The sequence below is a fragment of the Tubulanus polymorphus genome, chromosome 3 (assembly GCF_964204645.1).
Source record: "Tubulanus polymorphus chromosome 3, tnTubPoly1.2, whole genome shotgun sequence".
In the NCBI taxonomy this organism is placed as follows: domain Eukaryota; kingdom Metazoa; phylum Nemertea; class Palaeonemertea; order Tubulaniformes; family Tubulanidae; genus Tubulanus; species Tubulanus polymorphus.
Genome location: NC_134027.1, coordinates 27,000,222 through 27,017,583, shown reverse-complemented (window position 1 = coordinate 27,017,583; position 17,362 = coordinate 27,000,222). Strand labels below are relative to the sequence as shown.

Below are 17,362 nucleotides of genomic sequence, written 5' to 3'. Positions count from 1 at the left end.
TTAAGACACGGTCCCGGTTGTAAGACGACACAAAACAGATGGTCACCGGGTACTTAACTAAATTAAATGTTAATCAGTATTTTCACTCGACTCCCGATGAGGAGGAGAAACTAATCTCGCTAAAACTAGAAAAAACGTGAAAACGTAATCTAACCGACCATCTGTTTTATTATTTCACACTCGACGTAAACTGAAGAGATATGGAAACAAAACGTTTTATACGCAATCCGGATTCTCGTCGCAATCCGGATTCTCGTCGCAATCCGGATTCTCGTCGTAATCCGGATTCTCGTCGCAATCCGGATTCTCGTCGTATTAGTTTAGATTTCGTAGATTCGACGATATTTTTTCATCAAAGAACTTCGACCCCTCGGGATTGAGAATGGTGAAATATGTTACAAGATGGCCTAAACAGATTTCAATTGATTTTCCCTCGCTGACGCAGTTTGTCCAAATCGGCTAAAATAAAGAATGTGAAAACAAGTTATGTAGCGGCAGCTGTTCCCAAGACGATCATTCAACCAAATAATCTCGGTTTCCATCGACAACAGCTGAACACCTCATAATACCAACTTATTTCAAACGTCTTCTGCAACGCGCGGCAAAAATCACTGTTTGTTTTTCTTTCCTTATTTGGAATGTTTCGCGTCCCTCTTTTGAAATAGGGAAATTGTCATTCTTATTTATTAGATATTAGATTCAATGTTGGATCCCTTACAAACCGACCTGCTGGGAACGATACAGGCCAACACGAATAATATTAATCCATCATAAAAGTCAGAGTGGTTTTTTGAGCCATAGGTTGCCTTCTAACTTCTAACCATCTGCATGAACACGCAGGATAACAGGAAAGGGGTTATAGAAAGGATATGGGATTTAAGGGACACTCCATAAGCCAAAATAAATATTCTCTTCTGGATTTCAGGTAGACCGAGAAGCATAGTGTCAGATATCTAGTTTGGCATTAACCATAGACCAAACTGGTTATATACAGCATATTATATGAAGAGGTGAATATGTTTCTAAGTGGTCTCTTCAGAAAGCTATATTTATGAATTTAAATCAATATAAATATGTTTATGTGACTATTTCCCCATCAAATTACTGTTTACGATGAATCCAACATTTCGATGGTTTCCATTAAAATGTTTGTTTCATATTTATAGCACAATTTAAGAGATCAATGCAAAACAGACTGTTAGACTTCGATATGAAATATTCGCGAGCTTTTTATTTCCGACAGTTTTTTATTTTGGTGAATCATTTCAACCAGACTATCGTTGAGCATTTACCTGGTTCGGAATTCTCTTAGTGTTCGCTTAATTTTTAGGTAGCTTTAGATCCAAATGAATTGATGAATTGAATATGATTTATACTGTTTTCTGAATTGTCCAGTTATTAATGATCTAATTGTTAAACTATAATAAATAGGAAAATCTTTATTGAATTGATTTATATTCACCCGAAATATTCATACACGCATAACGACCGTTGATGACAGTTAATTAGCGAAATTGTTACTAGGTCACTTCGTAACAGTCACAAATGTTATTACTGGATAAATTGGAATATTATTCATTTTTGTGAATTCACATCTGGACAAGGTTTAGATAAAAAGGGTCACAGCTGATTTCACACCCAGGGTCGCTGCTGCTCAGGTCTCTGTGTGAATACTGCTGCACATATTGTTGCCAGTTTTAGAAATTAATAGCATTTTTCTATCAATATTTTAATAAAAATGGATTCACGCGATATTAAATTGTATGAAGAATATATCGTGTTTATTTAACACCTGTTTATAGTGAATGAGTGAAAGGAGACCATGGTTAATAATGGTTTCAGTGTACCTTACTAAATATCATTATTTTTGCTACCTCATGATACCAACTTATTTGAAAATCTTACAAAATCTGGCAAAAAATACAGTTAGTTTTTTTTCTTTCCTCATTCGGAATGTTGCCCTCCCGCTCATGATTCCAAAATGATTTTCTTAATCAATTTTTTACTTATCGTGTCAAATCCACTAAACCTGCCAGGATCGAAACAGGAGGTTTGATCTTAAAATATAGTTGGACGGTCGTCCAAATTAACATTATATTGTGTTTAAATGTAAGTAAGTTGGTGGAAGATTATTCATGATGGTAGGGAGTAGCCCTGGTGCACTCTGACACGGAGAACAGATAATAAGTTTAAAACCCACTATATACAAATTGAGATTAAAAACCAAATCTATCAATCACAATTTCTGGGAGGGTAAGGGGTTATAGAGGATGACGTCATCACTCACACCGAGGATGTTTTGCGCTCCCTGTTGCGGGTTCTAATCTAATAGTAAAATAATTAGACCTATATTCCTGAAGAGATATTCATAAGTTTTTGTTCATATTGTTTTAGAATTAATAATGAGCCCGGTTCCGCATTAGTCTAAAACTCTTTAGAATTATATATAACCCGAATGCTTAAATTTTCTCATTAACCGGAAAACGAGAGTTTTTTTCGAGATTTTTTCCCGACGTTGAACGACTGGTTTTAGTTGTCCTGAAATTTGAAGCGTGTGGAAAAAACCCAGGTGTGCAGCGACAATTAGCAGATTATAATGATACTCGCAAAACCTGAAGTCATGAATTAATAAATAACTTTCATTGAAGTGACAGTTGAAAATACGGTGCACCTGCCTAACAAACTACCAAGGGAGAAGTATCAACACCGAGTTGCTGCTGCTGCTGCCGCTGCTGCTGCCTTCTACAATAAAACGATGAACAAATAACTAAAAACCAACCACCAGAATATCATAGAGTGTTTACCTGGTTCTGAGTTTTCTTTGTCTTGTATTTCGTAAGGCATTTTTAAAGCCAAATTAATGGCACACGTTTGTTCTGTTGGATTTTCTGACATCGTCGCTTCAGTTACAACAATCTACAATTACAAACATCCGAATAAATAATATCTGCTTCATTTATTGAATAAACGAAATATCCGATTTACTACGACTGACTTCGATGTCTGATCAATTTCTATCATTAATCTGTGATGCACATTAACCAGGTCGGGTCATTACGGCTTAACACTTGAACTCATCGCGGTCACACCTGTACTTCAACCGGTCGTTAATGAATTCATCAAAAATCTAGATAGCTCATATGAAAAGAGTAAAAAAAACTTACCTTACATCGCGGTATCCGAATGATATATGCACAAGAAGCTGGTAAATTGCAGCATATTTGTCCAGCTTGTCTCGTCAGTACTGTAGCCCGAGTTTATATACTGACAGCAATCAATAATGCTTCACTCTGTCACAGTACATGTTTGGAGTAAAAACATCTGGACCAGCCGACGACGACTATGATCAACTATTTCACGCAATAAAATGCACATATTGTCGCCTATAGAAAATAATGACATATTCAATTATTTCTCGTGTTGAATAGATTTGATAATTTTTTGTCTCGTGGTTTAATGAAACTATCGATTATTATTTGTATTTTTATATTTAGTGAACTCATATTTAGTGCGATGTCAGCAGTTTAAAATTTATTGTTTGTATAATTAATTACTTTTAATTCATTTTTCATTCTCCACTTTTAATAATACATTTTCGGTAATGCAATAAAACGCCAATATCCCATTTTACATCATCAAGGACTTAATCCTAAATAACCTAACCCTCAATAACCTAACCCTCAATAACCTAACCCTCAATAACCTAACCCTCAATAACCTAACCCTCAATAACCTAACCCTCAATAACCTAACCCTCAATAACCTAACCCTCAATAACCTAACCCTCAATAACCTAACCCTCAATAACCTAACCCTCAATAACCTAACCCTCAATAACCTCTTCCTAAATAACCTAACCCTCAATAACCTAACCCTCAATAACCTAACCCTCAATAACCTAACCCTCAATAACCTAACCCTCAATAACCTAACCCTCAATAACCTAACCCTCAATAACCTAACCCTCAATAACCTAACCCTCAATAACCTAACCCTCAATAACCTAACCCTCAATAACCTCATCCTAAATAACCTAACCCTCAATAACCTAACCCTCAATAACCTAACCCTCAATAACCTCATCCTAAATAACCTCACCCTCAATAACCTCATCCTAAATAACTTCACCCTCTATGACATCCTCAATGACCTCATCTTCCTCAACGACCTCATCCATAATAACCTCATCCTCCTCAACAACCTCACCTTCAATGACCTCATCCTCAAGGACCTCATCCTTACTGTCAATGACCTCATCATCACCCTCACCCTAAATAACCTCATCCTCAATGACCCAACTCTAAACAACCTCATCCTCAATGAACTCATCCTCAACGACCTCATCCTCAATAACCTCATCCTCAACAACCTCATCCTCAATAAACTCATCCTCAACGACCTCATCCTCAATAAACTCATCCTCAACAACCTCACCCTCAAGGACCTCATCCTCACCGCCAACGACCTCATCCTCAATGACCTCATCCTAACCATCAATGACCTCATCCCGAATGACCTCAGCTCGCACACGACTTTTCAGAGGAAGCTCATATTTGTGGAACAAAATTTATTTAGTTTATTGCTATTTGAAAAAAAAATATTTATACAAATATAAAACATTCATCACAACTCAGAAAATGGGAACCGGATTTTAGCACTTTACAAAAAAATAATAAATCAAGACTACATTGATTACGATACAATTTCAATACTTCAATAAAGAAATGAATAAGAATTGATGGAACAAAGAGACGACTTTAATAAAATATGCAACGGCAAATATATAATAATACAACATGAAAATGAGATATCGATATATCAGTATAGAATATCAGACAGCTGATAGTTTGATAATCACAGCTGTTTTTATAATCATGCCTTGTTAAGATTGTCAGCTGTCGATAAGAGATCTAATATATATAAATATATATATATATATATATATATATATATATATATATATATATATATATATACACAAAAATATTACTACATGTACATTCACCCAACAGTGCCACCAAGGGTCACAGGGTAGACAGCTATCATCTCAAACTATTATGAAATTTTTCTCAATTTGAATCTTTACAAACTCTATAGAACTGGGTCCACAAAATTCTGGCAAAAGGATATCATTCCGGTCCTAAAGACAGCAACTTATTGGTAAGATCCTTAGAGTTCTTGCCCCCGGTATCATTATCTCTGATATAGGCGGCTGGTACAGGTTGGATCCACAATTTTCCACCACAACAAACTTGCATCCATGATCCTAATTTCTAAGAGATTTCTATAGATCGTTGATTCCAGGTGATTAAACAAGAACACAAATAATGAACAAACTAATGTTATGTTGATTCAGGGAAGAAAAGAATTCTAAGGGAAAAAGTCTGACATTACTTGAATAATAAATAACATGTGTTCAACAAGTTTTATTCAGGCCACTAATTAATTGTTTTTAATAATAACAAACTACAGTAGTGCACTCTATGACAATTATGAGAACTACAGAATGAAGTTAAACAACATGGCATCAGGGGCTGCAGTTGACTCGGGTCAAAGTTAACCAGTGAATAGTTGAGATAGTGAAAATTAAAAGTTCATTGTTACTATGGTATTCATTCGCTGGTTATCTTTTAACCAACTTTTCAGCAACCGACCCCAGATTTACAAGTTCAGGTTTTGCCTATTTGGTGGATCTGGTTAGCGGTCAAAATCCCCTCAGTAAAAATAGGGTTATGGTTCTCTAAGTGGTTTGGTAGATCAGGGTTCTCTAAGTGGTTTGGTAGATCAGGGTTCTCTAAATTGTTTGGTGGATCCAGGGTTCTCCGAGTAGTTTGGTAGATCCAGGGTTCTCTAATTGGGTTGGTAGATCCAGGGTTCTCTTAGACTGCCGTTAAGTTTTGAATGCCACATTTGCATCAAGAATGACCCTTTATATCAAAATGTTGACAATTAAAAATGGTATTTTTTTCTGTCATAGGAGAATAAGTTCTCAATAACATTGAGATAGGTAAGACCTGGTTCAGATGGTGGTATATTGAAGGATACACCTGTAGGCCTTCGACAGAATTGTCGTCGTCTATAAAAACTCTGATTAAACGATAAATTCACGTTGAAAGGAGAAAGACGTCTGTTGGTGAAACTTCATTAAACCATCGGCCTATTTCTGACTCGCAGGGACACGGGACGAGTTACCCTGTCACGAACACTAACACCGACACGTCACTTCAATCTGACTTCACGTATTAATCCACCCGATCTGTACTTGACACCTCTACCCACAATGCAACCGTAGGACGAGACAACCAATTACGAAATTACGAAACGTCCAGTATGTCCCTATTAGCATCAACAGACAACACCGGCGCTGTCATACACACACAACTGTGTCTTAATTTTCAGTTACCTCAAACACACAGCGCGAGCTGAGCGCAGGTGCTTATGACACACTAATAGACACCACTCATTTTCCTGCGAGTATCAAAACAATTATGTGTGAGGTAATTTCATTAATGTTCAGGGTTTATTAGTTTAGCTGGTATAAACTCATACAAATACATTAATGCGATGGACACAGCTGACGAACGCCGCCCGAAGATACCTCCGTGCTTTAACCCATTCTCATTCACTAACATCTTATCATCGTTTTAAAGAATTTTTCTCTCAATTCAAATACATCCATCGGACGCTGTAACTGATACCGATGTTTGAATGACTCGGGAACAGAGTGTAGTGAGTGAGTAGGCGAATGTAAATACAATATTTGGTAAAAGTGAATGATACTTGAGTGTATTTGATACATGTCAAATATTCAGACACATCATTAAATCAACACTCTTAAATATAACTTCTACATAACTTTAATGACCTGATGCATTGGTTCAGAGGATCTTCATCTTCTTCAAAAATATTTTCTGAATCTTTACAGTATGTGGTTCCATGGGCATAATAACATAGAACAATTTTTATCGGTCCGCTAACCGCCCTTCTGTGCACTTTTTCTGTGTCTATCTGGACAGTTTATCCAGTAACTCGGGCAGGCTGCAGGGCTGATAGTTAACCCAGTAACTGGGTTATGGGATGGACTGGGTGATAGTTAACCCAGTAACTGGGGTATGGGATGGGCTGGGTGATAGTTAACCCAGTAACTGGGGTATGGGGTGGGCTGGATGATAGTTAACCCAGTAACTGGGGTATGGGATGGGCTGGGTGATAGATAACCCAGTAACTGGGGTATGGGATGGGCTGGGTGATAGTTAACCCAGTAACTGGGGTATGGGGTGGGCTGGATGATAGTTAACCCAGTAACTGGGGTATGGGGTGGGCTGGGTGATAGTTAACCCAGTAACTGGGGTATGGGATGGGCTGGGTGATAGTTAACCCAGTAACTGGGGTATGGTGTGGGCTGGGTGATAGTTAACCCAGTAACTGGGGTATGGGGTGGGCTGGATGATAGTTAACCCAGTAACTGGGGTATGGGGTGGGCTGGATGATAGTTAACCCTGTAACTGGGGTATAAGGCGGGAGTAACTGTTCCCAAACAGGGAACAGATGAATGCCGATAGCGACAAATAGCATTGATTTACAGAGATTCCTCGTGGATTGAATATTCCCCGCAATTCCACGTGGATGGTGCGGAACGTTCCACGCAGAGTTCAGCTGAGAATTTCACCAGTTTTAACCAAATACAATTATCTCTTTGTGTCTGGGGATCGGCTAACCTGATTGGCTACGCTCACAGGAGGAGCAGGTGCTCTCATACAATTCATTAGGCGTTAAGTAAACGACCGCAACTGCTGCGAACATCAGCTTATTTCTACTTTTATCAAATTCAGTCGTTTCAACTTCAATCGTTCACAAGTTCACTATATTTATATAGATACAAACGAATTTTGAGTTTTATTTATGTTGGATAATGATTTGTAACTGCCTTTTCAAATCAATGATTAGTGAATTCAAATCTGGTTTTGGAGTTTCAACACAGATATAATGCTATTAATAGTAGAATAGTCTGAATACCTAAACGTGGTGATAAAATGAGTAAAACCAACTACGCACAAATTTAGAAACAAAATTATGATTCATAAAACCTTAAAATTAAAAACAGACCACAAAAACGTTTCAAACTCTCGTTAGAACATCACCAGGTTTTGTAGTTAATTGGTTTCTATCTGCTATTGATCTCAAACTCATAATTCTTTATAGTAGGCCCATAACCAGGGGGAGGGGTGCGAACAAACTCCCAGACACCCCCCTTGCAAAATTCCAGAGAATATCTAGACTTCATTTTCCATCACTGATTTTCCTGCCAAAACCAGTGATTCCAATTACTTTTCTATTTTTGTACATGGAATATTCACTTAGCAGTGCAATGTGTCTAAAACTTTCCTGGGCGGGGCAGAACTGCAGCACTCAAAATTACCTGCCATATAACCAATATTCACCCCCCAGACAGAGGCGGCATACAGGACTGTATAGTAACAGGACTGAGACACCGCTCCGCGTGAATATCATATAGTAAGGGAAATGATCGCTTATCAGATATCAATAAATGAGAATTCCAAATTATAATCTAGGTTTCCACATCTGTACTCACATCCAATTTCTATGTAAGAAAAGGTAGAATAATGAAACAGCTGTTTTATAGCATATTGTCAAACAACAACAATAGTTATCATTTGTAACCATGTGCTATCAGTTCGGTAACAGATTGATCACAGTCCGTAACAATCGCGACATAACGTTTTTTAACATAAAATATTCAAACTATATTTGTATATTTACATTAAAGAATAATTGAAATCTTTGTGCGACATGTACACACGTCACGCGCACATGTTCCGTAGAATGAGATCATTGCTAAAAACTAGAAAATAACTCAACCAACCACAAATCAAACCCATACATTGAAATCTAATACCATTGAATCCCAAGAGACATCTATTTCTCTCTTTTTGTACATCCTACGAGCAATTATCTGAACATAATTGCTCGTAGGTACATCAGAGCGCATCAGAGCGCCATACACACCCCTCGATCCATTGAGCTCCACTCAGGACATTATCAGCAACACTTAGGTCATCCTCAACCCACTGAGCTCTGTTTACAGTATTATTAGCGGGTTCAAGGTTTCTGTTTCCGGACCGGAGGGAAAAAGAACCCGCGTCATCACTAAGGTTCAAACCAATAAAAAGTGGATTGCTGGTAAAACCAGTAACTGATCGTTTATTAGTTTTTGGACTTAAGTGAGATTTTGTATAACTGGCCCTCGCAACACATTAGTCAATGCCCTTGAACACTTGGTTTTATTGATAGAATTTATATAGTCTATATGGTAGTGCATTTGGCGCGCGCCAGCCATGCCTGAGGCAGTAAATACCAGGGATAGAAATGCCAGATATCGTTTTAACCCATATTGGTTTTTCATTTTTGTACATGATTCAAGTTTAATACAATATTCGTTGCAAGATTCTCTTCGTGTCTTCAGAATGACTATAATTCTATAGTAAACTATCAGATGTATTTTCATATATCAGTCCATACTGTTATTCATTAATTGATTAAACTTAAACATTGAAACAGATGCCGTATTTAATACTTAAAACCATCTGCGGGACAGAACACATGGCCTACAAGATCCCCATCTAACTTCCACATTCAATAATAGCTAGACAGCTGTACAGCTGGAAATATTCTCAAAATCAATACAAATTGGCCCACAGCTGACCATTTATTTATTAAATGTCACTAGGGGACCCAGACCCAATCAGGCGATACATAGTTTCAGAAAAATATCAATAATTGATTACGCTATATCGCTGCGTGTATCGGTTACCTCAACAGTATCGCAGGAACTTCACGAGACAACTAGGAATTTCTATTCGGCGATAACTATTTTCTCATCGGGGTCACGAATATCAGTTGTTAGGTGTATATTTGATAAGTTAATATCATCTTCTGCATGAATTAAGACGCTAAATGTACGCGTTAATGTATGTGTACGTAGGCAATCAGTCCGTGTATAGTCAAAATCATGTTTACCAAAATGCATGTTGTTACTGATAAAAATCGAAGTTTACATATGTTGAATTGGTGACACATGTTTTACCCATGGGGAACATGTGTCCATTATTGGAAACAAATGAAACGCAACAGAATCTTCTAATAACCAGGAGGAGAGGGGAGAGGGACTTGAGAGGAGTGAGAGGAAGGACAGGGAGAGGAGTGAGTGAGAGGAAGGACAGGGAGAGGTAATGAACTGAGAACAGATGACCACCGACATCTGTAGCCAATTTACAATCATTCTATTTGAACTATTGTTTCATAGTAAAAACCATCGATATATTGTGAAATTCTTATTGTCTGAAATGGAAACACGTGTGTGGTATATGTATATATATATATATATATATAGATCTCATCTCAATTCAATTCTAATATATATTACGAATAACATCTTAAACTAATAACTATTCACGATTCAGTTCCACGAAAAAGTTTTAACTCAAATTTTTGCTTTAGTTTATGATTTCAATTCAAACAATTTGGACAATTCAAACTTGTTCTAAGCTTTCAATTTTTTCATGAAACTAAACCCAGCTGTAAATTGAGGAATTTTAGGGGCAGTTGACATCTTTCAGGCAAATTCCAAGACCCCATTAACCTGAACACTTTCCGAAATTTGAACCCGGGTCCTTCAGCGTTCGAACCCTTACACTATACAAATAGTGATTCATTCAGAGAGTTCGAGCATCAATAAACCACTCTCTTGGATTCATTTCTGGGGTTTAATTCAAAGTCAAACTCAGTCTTATTGTCTGATACCATTAGCTGTAAGGTCATCGAAGTTTTCAAACTCATGAAATACATAACTAGATCCAGTCAAACCGTTATGGGTTAAATATTACTCTCAAATCTTGGAGATTAACTGAGTTTATCTCAGAGTTAACTCACAACTGTGGAAGCGGATCCTGAGTTCAGAGTTAACTCTAATAACTCACAACTGTGGAAGTGGATCCACTGGAGTCGGTTCAATTAGTGAAATTCATTTCTCATGAAAATTTCAAAGTTTAAGTATATTACATCTGCAGCACTAGCAGTGCTGTAATAATCCATTGCACCTGTCTCCGGTGACAATTGAAATTTATATTGTCCGTGTGCGAGTAACAGCTCTAAGGATCCATTATATATTTATATAAATGCAGCTGTGGAACGGGTTTATCTTGGCACCTGTAACGGATCAATCGACCCTCATTCTACAAAACAATTCATTATCATAGCTAAAGCTTTTTTTTTGTTTTGTCATCGAAACAGAAGAACAAATTTTTACATCCTAAATTTTGATTCAAAACTTATTATAGTTATTAAAACTTCATTTATACGGTTACCGGTAAAAATCCGTAATTTGTCAAAAGTATCTAAGAATCTATAATCAGCTCCAGTTTTATTGTAAATGAATAGAATTGGAGAAATATCTTGCTTTGAAATGTTCTCGAAAAAATCGCCAAGTGGGGATTCTTGCCAACATTCAAGATTTTGAGATTTTTACCTACAACCAATTTATATATTCAACAATCTCTGAAAAACAGGACTTTATAATGCTGCTTGTTTCAGGCGCGTAGGCAATATATAACACTGTAGGGCCCGGGCCTAAACTATATAGGTAAAGTCATCATTACTAAGCACATTTAATTCAAATCCATGAACTTGCTGGATAAGTTTAAGAGTCTTAATCAATTACGTATATCAACTCAGTGTTCAAAAGTGATAATAAAATAACATTAAGGGATATGAATATTATTTCACATTTTAAAATCCTGGTCACTACTAATGATAATATAAAATCCCATCCTAGGAATAAAAGTCTGAAAAGTTTCCTCAATATTCTATTCGATGTTTTGAGTCATTGTAACAGAACGAAGAGACTAATTTAGCGATAAATTGTTATACACAAACTGGGGGTAATATACATGAGAAAAACAGTTATTTCTATATATTATTCATAAAGCTCGTCGTAAAGTTTCTGGTGATCAGTATTTGACACTGACGCGGGAGACGGTTCATATACCGAGCAACGTTCCATCGAATTCCTCCCTAAATTGGATTAACGCTTCAGACGGTTTTCCTTCGGGCCGATAAACTCGACGAACGCGTTGACTTTCTGCGGCTCGTTTTCGCGTAATTTCCACAATCAACCGAAATGACGTCGTCTTACACGGAATTAACGGCAGATCGGATCAGTTCTCTCTCACTCTCATCACCGGAGACCTCGGCGGCGCCATCTGCTACCGTTATCTTTCATGTTTGAAGATCTGAGAATTACATTACTTCACAACAGCACGTCACATTTCAGAGATCAAACAACCAGAACCAGCGAGCTTTTGATTAATTTTAAATCCAATCAAATCACGTCTCGTCTTCGATGACGACGAATGTAATTTGATTTTCGCGCTACGACTGTTAAACATCACTTCACTATTCTATATATATACACACACAACACCACACACCACACACCACACATACACAGATACTGAAATCATTGAAAAAACACTTCAATTCAGGGATTGCTATCAGGAGCCAGTTGCATAGTCATGGCTTAGACTTAAGACCAGTCTAAGACCAAATTAGTTCTATAGGCAATCAACAAGACCAATCTTAAGATTTAAGACCTTTTTTAGACTTAAGTCACGACTGTGCAACTGGGCCCAGGCTCAGGGTTCAGTTACATAGCGAAGGCTTGGATTTAAGACCATCTCGATTCTATAGTCAATCTAACAACTAAATACCAGTCTTTAGATTTAAGACATCTTTTGGACTTCAGTCAAGACTGCGTAAACGAGGTCCTGGGGCTGAATTAGACAGAAAGACGAAGTAATAAAAAGGCCATACTGTTGCAAATGGCAAGTATCTACAAAGAGGAAGTCAAAATGTATTGACGATGCCAAAACTGAATGGAAAACTGGAAAATTTAAACATTTCATCTCAGTGCCGGTTCATGTATTTTCCAGGCACTTGAGCGACATTCAAGTGCATATAAGCGTATACACCCAAGTTTTGACAGGCCCAAGTTTTGGGCAGCAGAATGCTGCTCCAATCTTGAACTACCCTGCTGATAAACATATACATATATATATATATACATATATATATACATAGCCAGGGCAAGAAGGGCAGGAGTTGTACTCCTCCTCGCTGACTCAACTAAACGCACGAGGTTGACACCAAATTTAAAACGGAGAAGAGTTTTGAAGAGTTGACTGGAGCGAACAGTCAGGGATCAGGTGTGTCATACATATATAAACAGCCCTAGCTAACAATCAGCATCCTTAGAGAATACAATGTGATTGGTTGAGAGAATTGTCCTCATATCCGCAGCTGGTCCGCGATAATTCCATCAGAGCCGGCTGATTGTAAGATTGATACAGTGGACCCTAGGGAACAGCGCAAGACGGCCGGCATCTTGATTGGGATGAATCAAATGACTCATTTATACTACGCGACCAAAGGGGAATTCATCGCATGAATTGTATAAAGGGTCGACGCGAAGTAATGTCATAAGAAAAAGGTTGTGCGCGGTTTGAAAAACGAGGACGACCTTCTGAGTAATATCGCAAACAACATTACGAGATATTACTCTTTGAATTTAGGTTCATCGCATCCGGCGCAGAGAACTCTAGAGATACATAAGCCGCGATCACACGGAGACTATTTGACCCGGGCCAAATTGGCGCCGATCAGGCTCGGGCCAAATTTGGCCCGTGCCTTATTAGAGAGCGCGTTCACACGCAAACCATTCACTCGATACTAAACAATGCTCAAACAAAGCCGATCATTTCCGGTGCCAGTTGCAATTCAAACGCAATCATTTGTCTTGTGCTCGGGCCTGGTCCGACGTTTTTGGTCGGGCCAAACAGGCTCGGGCCCATTTGGCACCCGTGTGAACAGTTGTTCCGGGCCAAAAATGCACGTGTGATCGCGGCTATAGTCTCTTCACGAAAATAGATACGACAGCTCGTCGAGAGTCTCAGTCAATTGAAGACGAAATAATTGAAAATCTACGGAAAAAATATCGAAACGCCGTTGTCAAGGTTTATAATACGAGGTGGACTGATTGAGACTGATAGTGATGGTGAATATCAGACAGCTGATTAAACATAAACCCGGGATTTCATTGGAATTAATCTATCTTGATTAATCTACAGAGAAGCAGCAGTTGATGATACAACGGATAAATGGAAGATGCTGCATTCAATCATCCAAAATGATGGATTAACCCTTTTCCGTCAATATCGGTAATTTCCGGATGGGAATACACCGACGGAATGTCATCTATATAGTTAATTATCACCGAGAAAAAGAAGGAGAGAAACTTCTAGAAAATGAAGAACTGGATCCATAATCAACTTGGGTCAGATTTAGGAACTATTTTCAACTATGTTCCATATTTAGAAGGGCCCTTGATATTCTATTCAGGGCACTTTTTACGGCCTCTGACAGGTGACCGCATCAGGCCCAATACGCTCGGTGAAATGTCATATAGACTGCAGTTGTAATTGCAGATGTCACTGACAGATATTATTGTAGAATTGGTTCCGAAATAATGACAGGAACTTAAAAGGGCGCTTTAGTTATATAAGCATTAGTTTTGCTCTAATTAGATCACAATCCACACAGTGAATGTGACTTTGAAAATATTTTCAATATCTTCCGTTCTAAAGAAACTTTACATCAAAAAATGATTCGTAAATTCATGAGTCTGGATTTAGAATTTGATCGGCGTAACTAATGAAGTATTTGATGGAATGTCTCGTACAGTTTAACACGCACACAGTTTGACATAGATTGATGTATTCATTTATAGACAGCATCGGTCGTCATCGGACAGGTGAATGTGTGTGATGTATGGGTACACTAGGACACTCACTAGTCATCAGCAGGTGTCTTTATAAGGGCATGCACGATATCGCGAATGAATTAAGCAACTTTTTATTCCGATATATCAGGGGTGAATCCAGCTTCAGTTTACCGAGTACTGCACAGTTTTGTATCACAGCACCACAGCCTGAGGGGGGGTGATTTGGGATCATCGGGAATTACTGAACTAATAATGAATGCCAATAAGTCAATTAAAGAGTTTGATGAAGCAATGAACATTCAGATAATGATCCACAAAGGGAATTGATATTCATATGAATCAATCATTTCTCCAAAGGAATGATTTTTTTTAAAATGTAAACATCTTTAAAGCAAGGGATCATTATTATAATGTTCAGGGGCTGCAGTTGCTCAAAAGTGGATAGTTTACATAGTGACAATTTACAGTTCATTGTTACTGTGGAATCTATCTACTGGTTATCTTTAACCATGGACTCTAAAATAAAGAGTCCATGCTTCAACTAACTTTTAAGCTATCAGTTATAATGAACAGATTTCTCCTGAAGTTAGTTCGACTGAGGTTCCATTCAGCTATGTATATCAAATTCTAATTCATACCCTTAAATAGACCAGTTATTCCACATCTATTTCATGAAAACTTGCTGCTTTATTATTATTACACTCATATTCTATTTCCTCTAAAACATCTCGTAGTTTCGTCCGGGAATGTGATTGAAAACGGAAGCTCGAAAGCTGGTACCAGGTGATAGAAGAAAGTCCTACGAGGCGGGGCAGGTGCTTCTGTTTCTATCAGTCACACATCCATATCATACGCACACATGCAACTTGACAAATTACTGGAATAAATTCAACGAAAAAATCATCGCCCAAAAATATCACCGACTATTTTCGAGACAATGACTTCAACGTAGCGGAGTTGTATTCATACGCTGTATGTAATACATACACGTTGAAGTAGTCAGCTAAACAAACTAAACTAAAAAGCTGAATAAATTATGAATAAAATTTCACGAAAAAATCAGCAACAATGATTTTAATTACGGGTACGTACTTAGATATCTGAAATCGAGATATCGAACAGTTTTAATTTTTGTTTTAAAATCGACCTAAAAAGACGTTGAACTTTTGAATGAAGGCAGTGACACGGTGAGTGATAATTCTAATGTCGCGTTATCAGTTCCGTAAAATACCTGTGTATGACATGAACTTAATGGGATGTAAATCCCGGGTGATGCTGGATGGTTGCAGCGGGTATATTAGATCTCTAATCATACACGATCCAGCAGTATCCCCGAGGTTGTAGCCGCGATTCACACCAATGAATCTACCGCAGTATCACTCCGACTCAGACACAGCAAATTGGTCGACTACTAGTGAAAAAACTAATTGTTTTCGATGGTAAACGTTACGCGGCGTTCCCCAGTCGGCTCGTGCTATAGACTGATAAAACGCACACCCAGTCCCCGGTCTCACCTTAAACCGAGCTGGACGCAACAAGATACAACTTATCACAAAAATACAACACTGAAAAATACACGTCAACCAGTTACACTTCACTGACTTTCTCATATCACATACATACATGTATCTTCACAATTCTTTAATTGTATTTCATATGAACTAGTATTTCTAATAAGAACAAACAGATTAAGGTTTCTTCACCGAGTAACCTTTACGAATTATTATTATTGAATATTTCCAATAAATGTCCAAGAAAATTAAATATCATGGAAGTATTTGACACGACAAACAATTCTCTGATCGCAATTAATATTTAGTGGTGAAGGGGATTAAGAGGGTGTTACGGTTTTGATTGAGAACCACAATGCAGTAATATCTGTATCGAGTTGAAGATGGCAGCAGCATCTGGAAACTGTGAAATTATCATGAGTCTAATAGAACTGGGTGTAAACTTCTAAGCACAGAACTGGGCCTGCAATTGCTGAAAAGTTGGTCTGAGTTTTTACCAGGGGATAGTTGACATATAGTGACGATTAAAAATTTTATCGTAACAACAGTTTATCCGCCGGTTACCCGTAAACATTGGAAATAAATACAGTCATTTATATACTAGTCCCGGGGGCTGCTTTCGATCAAAAGTTGGTTAGATCGTGGTCGTATAAACTAGTTTATATGTCCATGGTTGGAGTTAACCAGTGGATAGTTCAAATATAGCGACGATTGAAAGTTCACTGTTACTACGGTATTTATCAGTTTAACAAAAAAATGGAACATAAAAATGGGTGGATTCAGGGGGTGACAATTTCTCGGTTGAAATGAAACAATTCTGAATTTCAGGCGCTTGTTGTTTAGTGTGGACATAAAACACGTAATATCATCTTGTCAGTTGTCGATATGAAGCTTATAGAAAATGGACGGTTCTCGAGCGACCGGTTCTCGCTAAGACAGACAGATGGGTTTATTTATGAACGATGCCGTAATCTTCTTATTGTAAGCCTGACTTTAC

General features: G+C 37.7%; 1 long non-coding RNA gene across 1 annotated transcript; it reads right to left on the bottom strand.

Moving 5' to 3' along the window:
• Positions 1–232: 232 nt before the first annotated feature.
• On the bottom strand, positions 233–3,248 carry LOC141902914 (uncharacterized). The gene is made up of 3 exons (XR_012618977.1): positions 3,165–3,248; positions 2,805–2,916; positions 233–459 (listed from the first exon to the last, which is right to left on the bottom strand). It is a non-coding gene; the product is annotated as an uncharacterized LOC141902914 (long non-coding RNA).
• Between the last annotated feature and the right edge of the window lie 14,114 nt (positions 3,249–17,362).